Source organism: Corvus moneduloides, chromosome 2 (genome assembly GCF_009650955.1).
Source record: "Corvus moneduloides isolate bCorMon1 chromosome 2, bCorMon1.pri, whole genome shotgun sequence".
NCBI classification, from domain to species: Eukaryota; Metazoa; Chordata; class Aves; order Passeriformes; family Corvidae; genus Corvus; species Corvus moneduloides.
The window spans coordinates 121,153,697-121,167,146 of record NC_045477.1 but is presented as its reverse complement, the minus strand read 5'-3'; the positions used below and the strand labels follow the sequence as shown (position 1 = coordinate 121,167,146).

Below are 13,450 nucleotides of genomic sequence, written 5' to 3'. Positions count from 1 at the left end.
CAGCGGTGCTGAATAAAGAGGTTCAGAGACGTTCTGTGAAAGCTGGTGGCTGGGTGGAGGATTGATCCTGGCTGATCACTAAACCATCTCTCACTTTAGGAAAAGCTGAACTGTTAGTTTCACCTGAACATCAGGAAGAACTTTCCTCTGCAGTGACTGAGCACTGGACTTCTCTGGGCAACCTGTGCCAGGGCCTCACCACCCTCACAGGGAAGAATTTCTTTGTAATCTCTAATTTAAACTTACTCTTTTTCAGTTTAAGGCCATTCTTCCTTGTCCTGCCACTCCATGTTCTTGTAAAAAGTTTCTCTCCATCTTTCTTGTATGTTGAACTGGGATGGGATAGAGGATCTGGGAGGAAAAAAGGAACAGACAACAAAGCATTCCCGCTCCTACTGCTTGAAGAATGACTTCTTAGCCTAATGAAGCTCCATAAGTGACAATTTTAGAAAAATTTATTTAAAACTTGTCACAATTTCTTTTTCTCAGCTAGCAGGAGGTTGATCAAGTGGACACCAAGCAGAACATACTTCTAAGAACTTTCTTGAATGGATTTGTGTCAGGATACCACAAATACCATGTGCTGGAATTTCAAGAACATCCCTGTGGAAGCTGCACAAGGAGCTTTCTCCTGACAGCAAGAACAAAGTTTTCCTTTTGGCCAGCAAAGACACCCATCCTTCTGCACAAGAGAGCAGGGGATTTGTATTGAAAAGGGAAGGGGCCAACGAAGGACCTGATTTTAATGGAACTGAGGACAGTTTTTGACTCTTCCAGGAATTCCAACAGAGAAGCAAAACTGGGCATTGAACAGGTGTAGGTAGATCCAATGATGTTACAGTCAGCAGAACCAAAGAAAGATTTTTAGAGACATGGATTGTGCTGGTCCTTTTGGATGTGAGGGAAACTTTATGATTAAATTAACCTTTTTTTTTTTTTTTTCCAAACACAGGGAAGCCAGATTCCTCTAAAAGTTGGAATTAAGGGCTTAAAGAAGCTCCCAGATGGGAAATACATGACATTGTAGCACTTAATTTACAAAAGTTTTAAAGAATCACAGTCCTTCAGAATGTCTGATTTTAACAGGAACTGTTCTACACTCCTACAAATATATTTATCATGGAAAGTGGTCTCAGGAGGACTTCTGGGATACAACTTCCAAGTATACATTTTCCCTAGGATAACTAACACAACCTCTTTCCCAGAGACTTCTTCCCCAGAAAACTCCATGGTTTTAGGGAGGGATTTTTCACAGAATCAAAGAATTATTGAGGTTGGAAAGGATCACCAAGATCATCCAGTCCCAGCTGTGCCCGATGCCCACCTTGTCCCCAGCCCAGAGCACTGAGTGCCACCTCCAGCCCTTCCTTGGACACCTCCAGGGATGGGCACTCCAAACCTCCCTGGGCAGCCCCTGCCAATACTTGACAACCATTTCCACGAAAAAAAAATTCCTCCTGATGTCCAGAATCTCTGCCTGATGTTTTAAACCGGAGAAGAAACTTTTCATACTCAGGAGCACGATCTTCACCATGAATGAGAACACCAAGGAACACAATTCCAGAGAGTATCAGGGAGAACTCAGTGAGATGCACATTTTTTTTCAGAACAAGCCTCATCCAGCAGCAATTCCAGGACCTTCTGGTCCAGAGGCGTGCCAACCTACACAATGTGCAGCTCTGGCTGTCAATCCAAAGCTGGTACTATCGAAGCCGGCTCTGATGATGACTCAAAAGCCGATCTATCTCCATCCGAATGGGTTACCATGGCAACCTCTCTGGCCTAAAAAGAGCTGGACCACATTAGTTACTTAGCAGCACCTTTTTGACAGGCGAAACACAAGCTGCTCCCTCCAGATGATGGTTTCATTTAGAATTGAGGCTGTCTGGGAGCTGCCGCGGTGCTCTGGGAAGTGTTAGTGATGTAACCCATGAAGGAGAACTTCTGCTGGGACTTCACTTCAGGTTGGGGCCTGGTACCGAAGGAATTGAGCTGTGTGGTGGCTTTGGTGGAGAAACACAACAGCAGCAGCATCTTTTTTTCTGTATTACGATGGAATTCTTCCTGGAGATCTTTCAGCTTGGGTCTGGTGACCTAAGAAAGCCCTTCTTGCAGCAGATGTGTTGGATACAGAGGATTATTGGAATTGCTGCTGGTACAACACAGCATTTACATCAAAAATTATACCCAAAGTACAAATGTTGAGCCCTGGAAAAGTCAGGGTGCCCATGGCTGCTGTGAAGGAAGCCTAGAGTTCAGGTGGAGATGCAAACAATCCAGAAGGAAAACGACAGGGCTACAAGGGCAGGTTGGATCATGGAATGAAGCCTTCCAGAGCATGCAGTGAAGAGGCAAATGGGCCCATCTACTCCATGTAGGAAGGCTGAAAAGGGAAAAACTGGGACATATTACCCATAATCACACTCTACTACCATAGAATTGTAGTTTGGAAGGGACATTGAAAACCATCCACTGCCAGCCCTGCCATGGGCAGGGACACCTCCCACTGTCCCAGGCTGCTCCAAGCCCCAATGTCCAGCCTGGCCTTGGGCACTGCCAGGGATCCAGGGGCGGCCACAGCTGCTCTGGGAATTCTGTGCCAGGGCCTGCCCACCCTCACAGGGAACAATTTTTTCTGTGTATCTAATCTAAATTTCCTCTCTTTCAGTCTGAAGCTGTTCCCCTTTGTCCTGTCACTCCAGTTCCTGATGAATTGTCCCTCTCTGGTTTCCTTGTAGCCCCTTCAGACATTGGAAGATGCTGTGAGGTCTCCACACAACCTTCTCTTGTCCAGGCTGAATAGCCCCAACTATTCAGCTGTTTTGTTGTTTCTCTTACATCTGTTCCATTTCTCTAGACTGCTGTTCATTATTTTCTCTCTTAGATTTCATTGCTCCACTTTCTTTCCTCCTCATTTTTAATGTGTTTTTTTCTTATTTTTTTCTGAATTTTTCTACTTATTATTTTTCTTAATGGCCCCAAATATTCTGCTTTCTGAGGGGCGGTATCTTTGGAAGAGAAACCCAAGTATTTCTTACAAGGCTGTCTACTAACTCATATAGAATATACACAAACTCCTATTTTCAAGTACTGCAAACCTACTCCAGGTGGTTTGTGATGGAGAGTCAAAAAAAAGGACTCTCAATCTTTCCTGTCTAGGTGTCCCTCCCTTCCTAAAGAAAATTAAAAAAGAGTAAGATTTGATAATTCTTGATACGCAAGGATTTGGATCTCCTTCATCCAGGTCACAGCTGTTTCTCATTCTTCATCTTCAGTCTCTGTTATCTCAGCTGCTTCTCTCCAAAGCTGATCTCTCCGAAGTGAACCTTTCCTGCTGCCATATTTATCTTTGCCTCTTGTGTGGAGTTCCCAGCCAAACCAGTTGCAGTGTCCCGTCACCTCCTGCCCCTCATGCCCACCCCACATCCGTGCAATGCCAACTTCTTGGCTTCTCCAGTACATCCATTTTTGGGATGTCTTACATAATGGATCGGGAAGCTGACCTGGTTTTAAAATCCACTCAAACCTTCTCTGGATGGAGCACAATTCTGGCTGAGTGCCAGCCTGGCAGACCCTCACTTCCCAGATGCTGGAAACCTTTACCTGCATTTCCAGCACAGAGGAGGATTCCCAGCTCCCAGAGCACCTCATGTGCAAAGTTTCCAGGTGAGGCAGGATTCTGGTGGAATCCCAGCCTGGAAGATCCCTAACCCAAGCCCTAAACCTGCCTGCAGCAGAGAACGAGTTCAATGCCTGACAACCCTTTCCATGAAGAAATTCCTCCTGATGTCCAACCTGAACCTCCCCATGCTTTTTAATGAAATGGACATTGAAGAGAACACTTTTGTACAAGGGAAGAACCATGAAGGTTATTCATTAGCAAAATAAAATTAACAAGCCAAAAGTATCTAGTTGTTTGTGCTGGAAAATAAAATTTTAAAAAGATGCCATCACCTTTTAAAGGACATTTTATCTCTGCCCAAGGCGCCAGAGCTTGGGTACAGCCAGCAAAATAAAAGTAGAGGATGACTGAGCAAATGCACAAACTCTTTAAAACTCTGAAATATTTTTAAGTGTTAGCAAAAAAAACCTACTCAAAACCTGACAAAAACCCCAAACCCAAAGAAGTTACAGCAGTGCAGTGACAGTGTAACAACTTCCTGTGAGCTTTGTATTTACCTACACTGAGCAGCGGAGAAACTGTTCTGTCACTGCACTTGCACAGACCAGAAAGAGATTTTAGGTGGAAAAAATGCTCAGGGAATGCCCCCCCACCCTCTTCTCCGAGAGTGGAGGTGTCCTTCCTGACTGAGGGATTGGGCAGAGGTTGGCCTTTGATATCTTGGAATTGTTCATGTTGGCAGAGCCCTCCAGGATCACCCAGTGCCACCCCAGCAGCACCAGCAGCACCCCAAAGCCTGTCCCCAAGGGCCACATCCAGACTCCTCCTGAGCACTCCCAGAGACAGTGACTCCAGCACTCCCTGGGCAGCTCATCCCAAGGCCTCACCACTCTGGCAGGGAAAAATTGTTTCCAATCTCCAATCTGAGCCTCCCCTGGTGCCATTTGAGGCCATTTCCTCTCCTCCTTTCCCTTGGCACACGGCAGCAGAGCCCGACCCCCCCTCACTGCCCCTCCTGGCAGGGACTTGTGGGGAGCAGTGAGGTCCCCCCTGAGCCTCCTCTGCTCCAGCCTGAGCCCCTTTCCCAGCTCCCTCAGGTGTTGGCTTTCCACATCCCAGGACAAGAACCACGTTCTGGCCACACTCAGACTCAATGAGAGAAGTGTCAAAAGCAGCTCCCAGTGATCTCAAATCTTTCTGGGGCTGAGAGAAATGAGAAAGGATCACTTAAGTCATGGTGCTCCCAAGGACCTCCCACGGCCGTAAGGTGCAATTCCATGGCTAATTTCAGCTCACCTAACACCTCACTGTGACTCCTGGGGTGGTCCCACGATCCCCCTGCTCTTCCCTGTGCACCCATGTCCCTGGAGAGGGACTTCTCACGGGGGCCTGGAGTAACAAGAGGAATGGCCTTAAGCTGAAAAAGAGAGCAGGGCTGGATGGGAGATTGGGCAGGAATTGTTCCCTGGGAGGGTGGGCAGGCCCTGGCACAGGGTGCCCAGAGCAGCTGGGGCTGCCCCTGGATCCCTGGCAGTGCCCAAGGCCAGGCTGGACATTGGGGCTTGGAGCAGCCTGGGACAGTGGAAGGTGTCCCTGCCATGGCAGGGGGTGGGATGGGTTGATCTTTAAGGTCCCTTCCATCCCAACCCACTCTGCGATTCTGTGATCACAGAATTTAAGTAAAATTCTCAACACTTCAATTATTTGGGGGACTTTGGCTGTGGCTGCATCCGTCTCCCAATCCTTGGCTGCTTATTTCCACCTTTTAAGCCAAGATAAAAAAAAATGTTAAAACAGGAAGAAAAAGCAAATGGAACAAGTAACATGTCCTAATTTCTCCAAGGAGGCTGGCTGGGAACCAAAATGACTAGATTAAAGTATCACACGTCAGAATTAAAGTATTAGATAAAGGCCAGACTCTACTTTTTGATCTTTGTGGGCATTCCAGAAATTAAAAAAAAAAAAAATTACATTAAAAACCCCCTGTCACAGATTTAGGCTGGAAGCACCGACACGGCAATTCCGAGGGGAAAGGAGCCTTCCCCCAGCAGCTCGAGGCTCCCACACTGGGCTACTTATAGTGCATGTTTTAACTCATTTTTTTGGGGAATATATTGATTTTTTGAGGGGGATGAGGAAGACCCCTGGATGCAATTCCAAGGGGAAAAGAGCCTTTTATTCTGTGATTCCCTCAGCACCTCAAGGCTTCCACACCAAGCTACTTTCAGTGCATTTTAAAACTCATTTTGGGGGAATATATTGATTTTCAGAGGGGGATGAGAAAGACCCCTGGATGCAATTCTGAGGGGAAAGGAGCTTTGCCTCAGCAGCTTGAGGCTCTCACACCTAGCCCACTTCTGGGGGTATATATTTTTTTTTCTGAAGGAAATGAAAAAAAAACCCTGGACGCAATTCCAAGGGGAAAGGAGCCTTCCCTCAGCAGCTCGAGGCTCCCACACCGGGTGACTTTTAGTACATTTTTTAACTTGCACTTGGATAATCTATTGATTTTCTGAGGGGATGAGAAAGACCCCTGGATGCAATTCTGAGGGGAAAGAAACCTTCCAGAATTCTGTGACTCCCCCAGCAGGTCGGGGCTCCCACACCGGACGACTTTTAGCACATCTTCCAACTCGTTTTTAGGGGGGATATTTTTGAGCGGGTCGAGAAAGACCCGTGGACGCAATTCCGAGAGGAGAGGAAAGCAGCCTTCTCTCACCAGATCGAGACTTCCACTCCGGGCTACTTCCAGTGCCTTTTTTTTGAACGGTTTTTCGGGAACAGCTCGGCTTCCGAGGGGGCTGTGCCGGGCCCTGTCCCTCCCCACAGGCGGCGGGCGGGAAGCCCCGGCGGGCTCGGCCTCGCGCTCCCGGCGCCCCCTGCGGGCCGGGGCCGGCACCGCCTCAGCCGCCGGGTTCCCCCTCACCGGCAATGGCGGCCGCTCCCCTTCCCCGCCCCGCCGGGGCCATCCCGGCCCGCAGCGCCACCGACACCGTCACACGCCGGAGGGCGGGCGGGCATGGATCGGGAAGGAGGGGGAAGGAGCCGTTGCCATGGCGAGCGCGGCCCGCCCTTGCTTTCCCCACGTCAGCGCCGTCTCCCGCCCGGCCGCGGGTGATTGACAGTTGCCACGGCAACAGGCTCGCCCCGCCGCCATTTTGTCAGTTGGGTTTTTTTTTTTTTAAATTCAAAAAAATATTAAAGATTAAAATAAAATGAAATAAAAATTAAAAAAACAAGAGCAAAGCGCTCCATTTCCGCCAGAATCTCGGGGCTTGGTTTTTTTTTTTTTAAGTTTTTTTTTTTTTTCCCTTCTCCTTCTTCCGACCTCCACCGCGAAAGGAAAAGGAAAAGAAGGGACGCAAAAAAAGTGCGCTCCGAGGGTCCCGCCGGGGATGCGCGGCCGGGCTTGAGGCGGCGGCGGCAGTGCGGGAAGCGAAGCCGGTTCGTGAGGAAGAAGGGAGGGAGGGAAGGAGGAGCGGGTGGGGAGGGAGGGAGGGGGAGGAGGTAGCGGCTGGCAGGCGGGGGAGGGAGGGAGGGAGCGAGGAGTTCCCGGGGGCTCGGTACGGCGCTGCGCTTCCCCCCATCCCCTCCTCCTCCTCCTTCTCCTCCTCCTCCTCCTCCCGCTCCTCCCGCTCCCCCCGCCGCTGTCCCCGCGCTCCCGGCCGGGGCTCAGGCCGCCGATCGCAGCCGAGCCGAGCCGAGGCCGAGCCGCCGCCGGGCGCTGCGCAGGTTTGGACCGCGCGCCATTTTGTGAGGGCAGCGAACACCCAGAGCCCGGCCGGGGACCCGCCGGGCCGCCCGGGCTCCCCTTCCCACCGCGGGCAGACCCGCGGCCCGAGGGAGGAGGAGGCGCCGCCGCCGCCGAGGCCCCCGGGGAAGAGCGGGAGGACGCGCCCGTCGCTCGCCCCGCGGAGGGAGAGGCCTCGCCCCGGGAGAAGCCGCCGCACGGGTGAGTGAGACGCTGCACCGCGGGACGAGCCGGGGCCGCCTCGCCCGGGCCCGCGGCGGAGGGGCCGCAGCGCTTCGCTGCCATCTTAGAGCGGGAGCGGCGGCAGGGCCGGGATCCATCCCCGCCCGCCCCTCCGCAGCCCGCGGCCTTTTTCCCCTTGGAGCGCGGCTGTGGCTTCCCGGGCCTTGGGAGCGGCGATGGAGGAAGGGAGCTCGCCCGGAGCTTCTCGGTGTTATGCGCAACGCCCTGCGGTGGGCGGGTGCGAGGGCTCGGGCCGGGCTGGCGGCGAGGAGGGCGGCAGGACTTGGAGCATCACCTGTTGTAGGGGAGGATTGGGATGCCCCGGCACCTGTGAGGGGCCGGTGGGGCGGGTGGGGAAGGTGGAGGGAGATGGGGAAGGAGTTACCTGAGCGAGGTGCCTGTCATCCCTTCGGTGGGGGTGGGGAGGAGGAGGGAGCAGCGTTGGGAATAGGCACAGGGACACGCAGGGACACACAGGCACAGGGACAGACAGGGACACACAGACACTCCCCAGGGAGGTGGTGGAAGCACCGTCCCTGGAGGTCTTTAAGGAAAGGCTGGACGTGGCTCTCGGTGCCATGGTCTGGTTGACAAGGTGGCCGTAGGTCGGACTCAATGATCTCGGAGGTCTTTTCCATCATTAATGATTCCCTGATTCCATATTTTAATAGCTAGCCGCAGCCTTTTAGGGATTCAGCTTTGTGTTGCGGGAGGAACTGGAGCCCTCCTCGGATACACGGGGTGCTCCTCTGGAGTGGCCAGAGTTCCCTCCCGCCGCCGCGGGATCACAAAACGCATTTAAAAGTCCTGGAATTCGAAATTTAGAAATTGGCGTGTTTTTGAATTTCAGTCGGCTTTGAAGTTTTGGGTTTAGCCCGTCCAAAGACCACGTAGGGGTTCTTTGATCATGTATCTAGATTGCTGCTGTTTCTTAGTTCTCCTATTACTCCACAGCCATCGGGGGAAGTAAACATTTATTGTTATTTAAAATCAACAAAGACAGAGTAACCGACTCCCAACTAAATCGACAAGCGTGTTTTTGACAACCATCCTGGTTGAATCCGAATGAGAGTGTGCTGTTAACTTTTGCCAGGAGGTGCTTGCAGTCACACTGAGGTGGATGGAGTTTCAGGGGGGCCTGGATTTGTACAAGTTAACAACTTTTTTTATTATCTTCTTGGTATTTCCTTACCTTTTCCTTAAGAAAGGTGTGTGAAGTTGAAGAACACATAGATGATATCTGGTGATAAATTAGCAAACATTTAGTTTCTGGTGGTGTTTAATCCCCTGCTTGTAACCAAGCAGAATTTAACTTCCTTCCTTGGAATAGTCTGTAGCCCTGAAAAGTTTGGGTAAACTTGTTTCTCTCTTTCTCCACGCCTCCCTCCCTCCAACCTCTGTAGGTTGGGTATTTTTGGAAAATTAATTATACTTTATAGAATTAGAATAATAACACTGAAAATAACTCTGAGCTAGTATTTGTTAACTATTATCTATATATATTTGGTGTGTGTATATATAGATACTTTTGTAGGCTACGCTTCATGTTTTTGGCTTACATGAATTATTTAGAACTAGACTGTTTTTATTTGCAGTCTGAAGTAGAATATGTGTGTGAAGTGTTAAATTTACATTTTCTGCTGTGAATTAAAAATTCTGTCCAAGTTTATGAAGCTTATTGAGTTTAATTCATGGGTTTGGAATATTCCTTGGGTAAGGCAAGTATATCTTGTTCAAAATGGAAGAGCGAGCAGGGTTTTCTTCAGCCAGGAGGGCAATAGGTCAATAGTTTGACATTGTTTCCAGGCTCACAGGTAGGGAAGCCAGTTGGTTACAGGAGCAGCAAGTGTTACAGTTCCTGGATCAATACTTGGGTGGATTTAGGACTTGGCATTGGCATCCCCTCCCCCACGCTGGACAGTGACAAGGATAATTTTACCTAATAGCAGCCAAGAGTTCTCTGTTTCAGTGCCGATTTATGGGCAGGATTCTCTAGCTTGTGTGAAATAACGAGGGACTGACGGGGAATTTATCCATTTTGGAAGTCTGTGGGGTTGTGCAGACTGGGAATTAGCACACGATGGCCATCAGTGACTTGTGCAAACTGGTTGATAGTTTAAACAAAGTAGCAGAACACCACTGGTGTCCAGGAAAAACTGTGCCTTGTCGGAGCTTTTCAAGTGACATTTAATTAGGACAGACTACCTTACATGTACCACATCTTAAAGTCATGCTTGAAACTGGACCACCTGCTCAGATGGTATGTGAAAAGAAAAAACACGCAAAAAACAGAGCCTTTATTTGCCATGCAGGCATTTCACAGCTTCATCTGAGCTCAGATGGGTGCTGATTTGAAGACTAAAACCTACTGGTACCAAAAAAAGCACTTTTTCTTGCTATAATTAGATTATCTTTTGGGCATTCCTCTTAAAACCTCTTCATGTCAGGTGTTCTGAACCCTGGCTGAGGGACTGCAGGTTGAAAGTTATGGTGACAACTTGTGTTGTTGAGTGAGAACTGCAGCCTGGTATCTGTTTAGCCTTTCTGTGGTAATTTTGAATGCCATTTGGAGAGCTTTTCCCCACACTGAAGTACAAAACTTTCTGATACCTTTGTTTTATGGGAGCACGGGAGACTTGTATAACTTCTGAAATCCTTTTGTAAATAGATCTGTTGTTGTAGAATAGGATTATTTACAGAGAACTGCTGCTTTTGTCTTTATGACTGAGTACAATACATTATTTGTTGAGTTTACAGTTTCATCTCTTCTTTACTAAGAGGCTGGTAGTTACAAAAAAAATTATGTAATAACTTTCTTGCTACTCAGACTTGAAGAAGTCTGATGTTTATGCAGTGAGAGTTCTTTTTTGCTCTAAGACTATTTGAAATAATACCAAAAACCTCTCTGAGTAAACTACTTTTCTTGTGAGCTTCCGAGGGGAGAAAGAAGTAATCAAGAGAAGGAGGATGCTCTTCCTTTCCTTCCTCACCTCCATGGGTCCTTCAAGAGGAGGCTTATGGGAACTGTAGTCTTGGGATGGCTTAAAAACACTAGAGAAACTTTAGAAAATTAGGAATTGTTACTTCCACAAAGACATGTTCCATATGTGGGGTTATCCAGTGCTGGCTCTTCAAGGTGACACAATATACCAGTAGAATTGCAGTGATTATCCGTGGTTTTATCCGTCTTTTCCTCTTTTGGGGAAGGAAAGTAAAATTCTGCATTTGATTCTCATTTATCCAAGCATGACTGGAAAAATAACTGGACTGCCTTTGCTGGTACTAATGGATTTAATTCCTTCAGAACAGGCGTCTGGTTTGTCCTAACCCTTAGTTATGGCTCAGTTTGAAAGATACTGGCTTTATCATCTCCTTATTTATTCCAAAGTGTCCTGTCCTTATGATTTTCAGGGAGAATCCCCACTGAAGGGCCAGGGAAATGTGGGAGACAGTTCCCAGTCAGCTCTGCTTGCATCCATACAGTGGGAAAACTGGTGCTGGTTCAGTTCCCCCGTGTGAAGACAAAATCAGTTAAATCCCAGCTCTGAATTTTGCAAAAGAGGGAAATGGTTCTGTAACTGAAATACCACGAGCTGACACCTATTTGTAAACATTCTCCATGCAAAGTTTCCAGGGTCTGGTTAGCACCAAATACCTGAAAGTGAAACGGAGTAAATGAAAGTAAAATTAACTCTATTAAGTGTCAGTTTTGTTCCAGCCGTGAGAGACCAAGCTTTCAATTGATGTGTTACATGTGTTACATAAAGTTCCAAAGCCTCCAAGTATTCTTTCTCCCCCCCCCCTTTTCTTTTCCCCCAGAGGCAAATAAAAATAGACTGTGTTGTGAGTCAGTTAAAGGAATAGTTAATAATACATTAATACCTCTTTGTGTTGAAAAGTTTCCTCTTTCTTTTTAGTAACTGTTTGGATGGTGAAATAAGAGAGGGATGGAAATGTACAAATTGATTTCTGATGGCAGAGTCGTTCCTTCAAAATACAATGGGAAAAAACTGAGAGTGAATTTTCTTGAGTTACTGGAAAAAAATCAAGTCAGTAGGATGACTACTTGACTAAATCATAGCTAAATAATTTTAATGTTTAAATTGAACTTGCCAGTGAAACTTTTAAATCCTAGTGTCCCAAAAACCTGTTCACTGGTTTTGTGGTTTCCTGCCTTCAAACACATTTCAGTCCAAACCCCCTTTCCCTGTATGTGTTCAGCTCGTAATTTGTGCTTCTGTGAACTCCATAAATTGTTAATAACTCATTAACTTTGGGCCTGTTGGAACATCCAGCATGTGCTTTATAGAGTTTTGTGCCCCTGATATCAGTTTGAGTTAAAACTCGAGGAAGGGGTTAAAAGAGGAGAGAAATATTGTCAGGGAAGGGAATGTGTTGCTACTTCCTCAGTTCTGTATTTTCCTGGTCACTGTGAGTTCCCTCACACTGATCTCTGCTCTGTCTGGTTGTAGCTACAGCTTTTTCCCTACTTCCAGCTATATAACCACATATATTCTTGTTTTTAAATGCAGTTTTATCAGAACTTATACATTAAATACATAGAAAGGGGGTGTGTGTGGTCACAGACAAATCAACTTCCATACACTCTTTCGAAATCTGATTGATACTGGAAGCTCAGTAACTTTCCAGGATCATGTCTGATTCTGGCTTCTTTACTGTTATTCTTTCCAACTTGTGGATAATTAGGCATTAATTTAATGCTGTGCCAGAGTTAGTGTTTGAAATACATTGATTTCTTTGTTACTGTTACAAGATCTCGGTAGTTTTCATTTCTATAGAAGTTACTCATAAATACTACAAACATTGGGTCGGTGTTGTGGAATAACAGCTTAATGCCCATTTTTTACCATGATCAGATGTTCGTAAGCTTAGAATTCCGTGCTCTTGTACTTGGATTGACTTTCCTGTCAATGTCAGAGTGTGCATTCAGAAACTGAGATTGTTATGGCAGGCCCTGGGCAGGAAAAGGAGCATTCCTGCAAATGCTGTATGTGTGTGTGATTGCACCTATGGATCTCTGTCTTCCCAATAAAATCAGATTTTTCATGGAATCACAGAATGGTTTGGGCTGGAAGGGACCTGAAAGCCCATCCACTGCCAGCCCTGCCATGGGCAGGGACACCTCCCACTGTCCCAGGCTGCTCCAAGCCCCAATGTCCAGCCTGGCCTTGGACACTGCCAGGGATCCAGGGGCAGCCCCAGCTGCTCTGGGCACCCTGTGCCAGGGCCTGCCCACCCTGCCAGGGAACAATTCCTGCCCAATCTCCTATCCAGCCCTGCCCTCTGGCACTGGGAAGCCATTCCCTGGGTCCTGGCCCTCCATGCCTTGGGAATTGTCTCTCTCCAGGTTTCCTGCAGCTCCTTCAGGCCCTGCAAGGCCACACTGAGCTCAGCCCAAAGCTTCTCCTCTCCAGGCTGAACAATCCCAGCTCTCGCAGCCTTTCCTCCCAGCAGAGCTGCTCCATCCCTCTGCTCATCCTGGTGCCTCCTCTGGCCTCTCTCCAGCAGCTCCACGTCCTCCCTGTGCTGGGCTCCAGGGCTGGGGCAGCTCTGCAGGTGGGCTCTCACCTGAGCAGGGCACAGGGGCAGAATCCCAATCCCTTCCCTGCTGCCCAGGCTGTGGGATCAGCCCAGGGCATGGGGGGTTCTGGGCTAAGAACACACACTGAGCTTCTCACCAACCACCCATTCCCCTCCCAGCACGGTTTGTGCTTGAGATTCCCCATCCCAGGTGCAGGACCTTGGCTCTTGGCCTTGCTGAACTCCATGAGGTTCTCAGAGCCCCACCTCTCCAGCCTGTCCAGGTCCCTCCCTCTGGATGCCATCCCTCCTCT

The 13,450-nt window shown here is 48.4% G+C and overlaps 1 protein-coding gene and 1 long non-coding RNA gene across 3 annotated transcripts in view; one reads left to right on the top strand and one right to left on the bottom strand.

Moving 5' to 3' along the window:
• Positions 1–914: 914 nt before the first annotated feature.
• LOC116440394 lies at positions 915–6,522 on the bottom strand. The gene is made up of 2 exons (XR_004238575.1): positions 6,342–6,522; positions 915–2,383 (listed from the first exon to the last, which is right to left on the bottom strand). It is a non-coding gene; the product is annotated as an uncharacterized LOC116440394 (long non-coding RNA).
• A 521-nt stretch (positions 6,523–7,043) lies between these two features.
• DYRK1A (dual specificity tyrosine phosphorylation regulated kinase 1A) overlaps positions 7,044–13,450 on the top strand; it is a 69,928-nt gene continuing 63,521 nt past the window's right edge. Inside the window, exon 1 of one of the 2 annotated variants that reach the window (XM_032101129.1) lies at positions 7,044–7,066. The gene's annotated coding sequence lies outside the window, so the exon portion shown is untranslated. Of the gene's footprint in view, positions 7,067–7,147; positions 7,575–13,450 lie in introns of those variants that run through there. The other variant, XM_032101128.1, reaches the window with a different exon arrangement.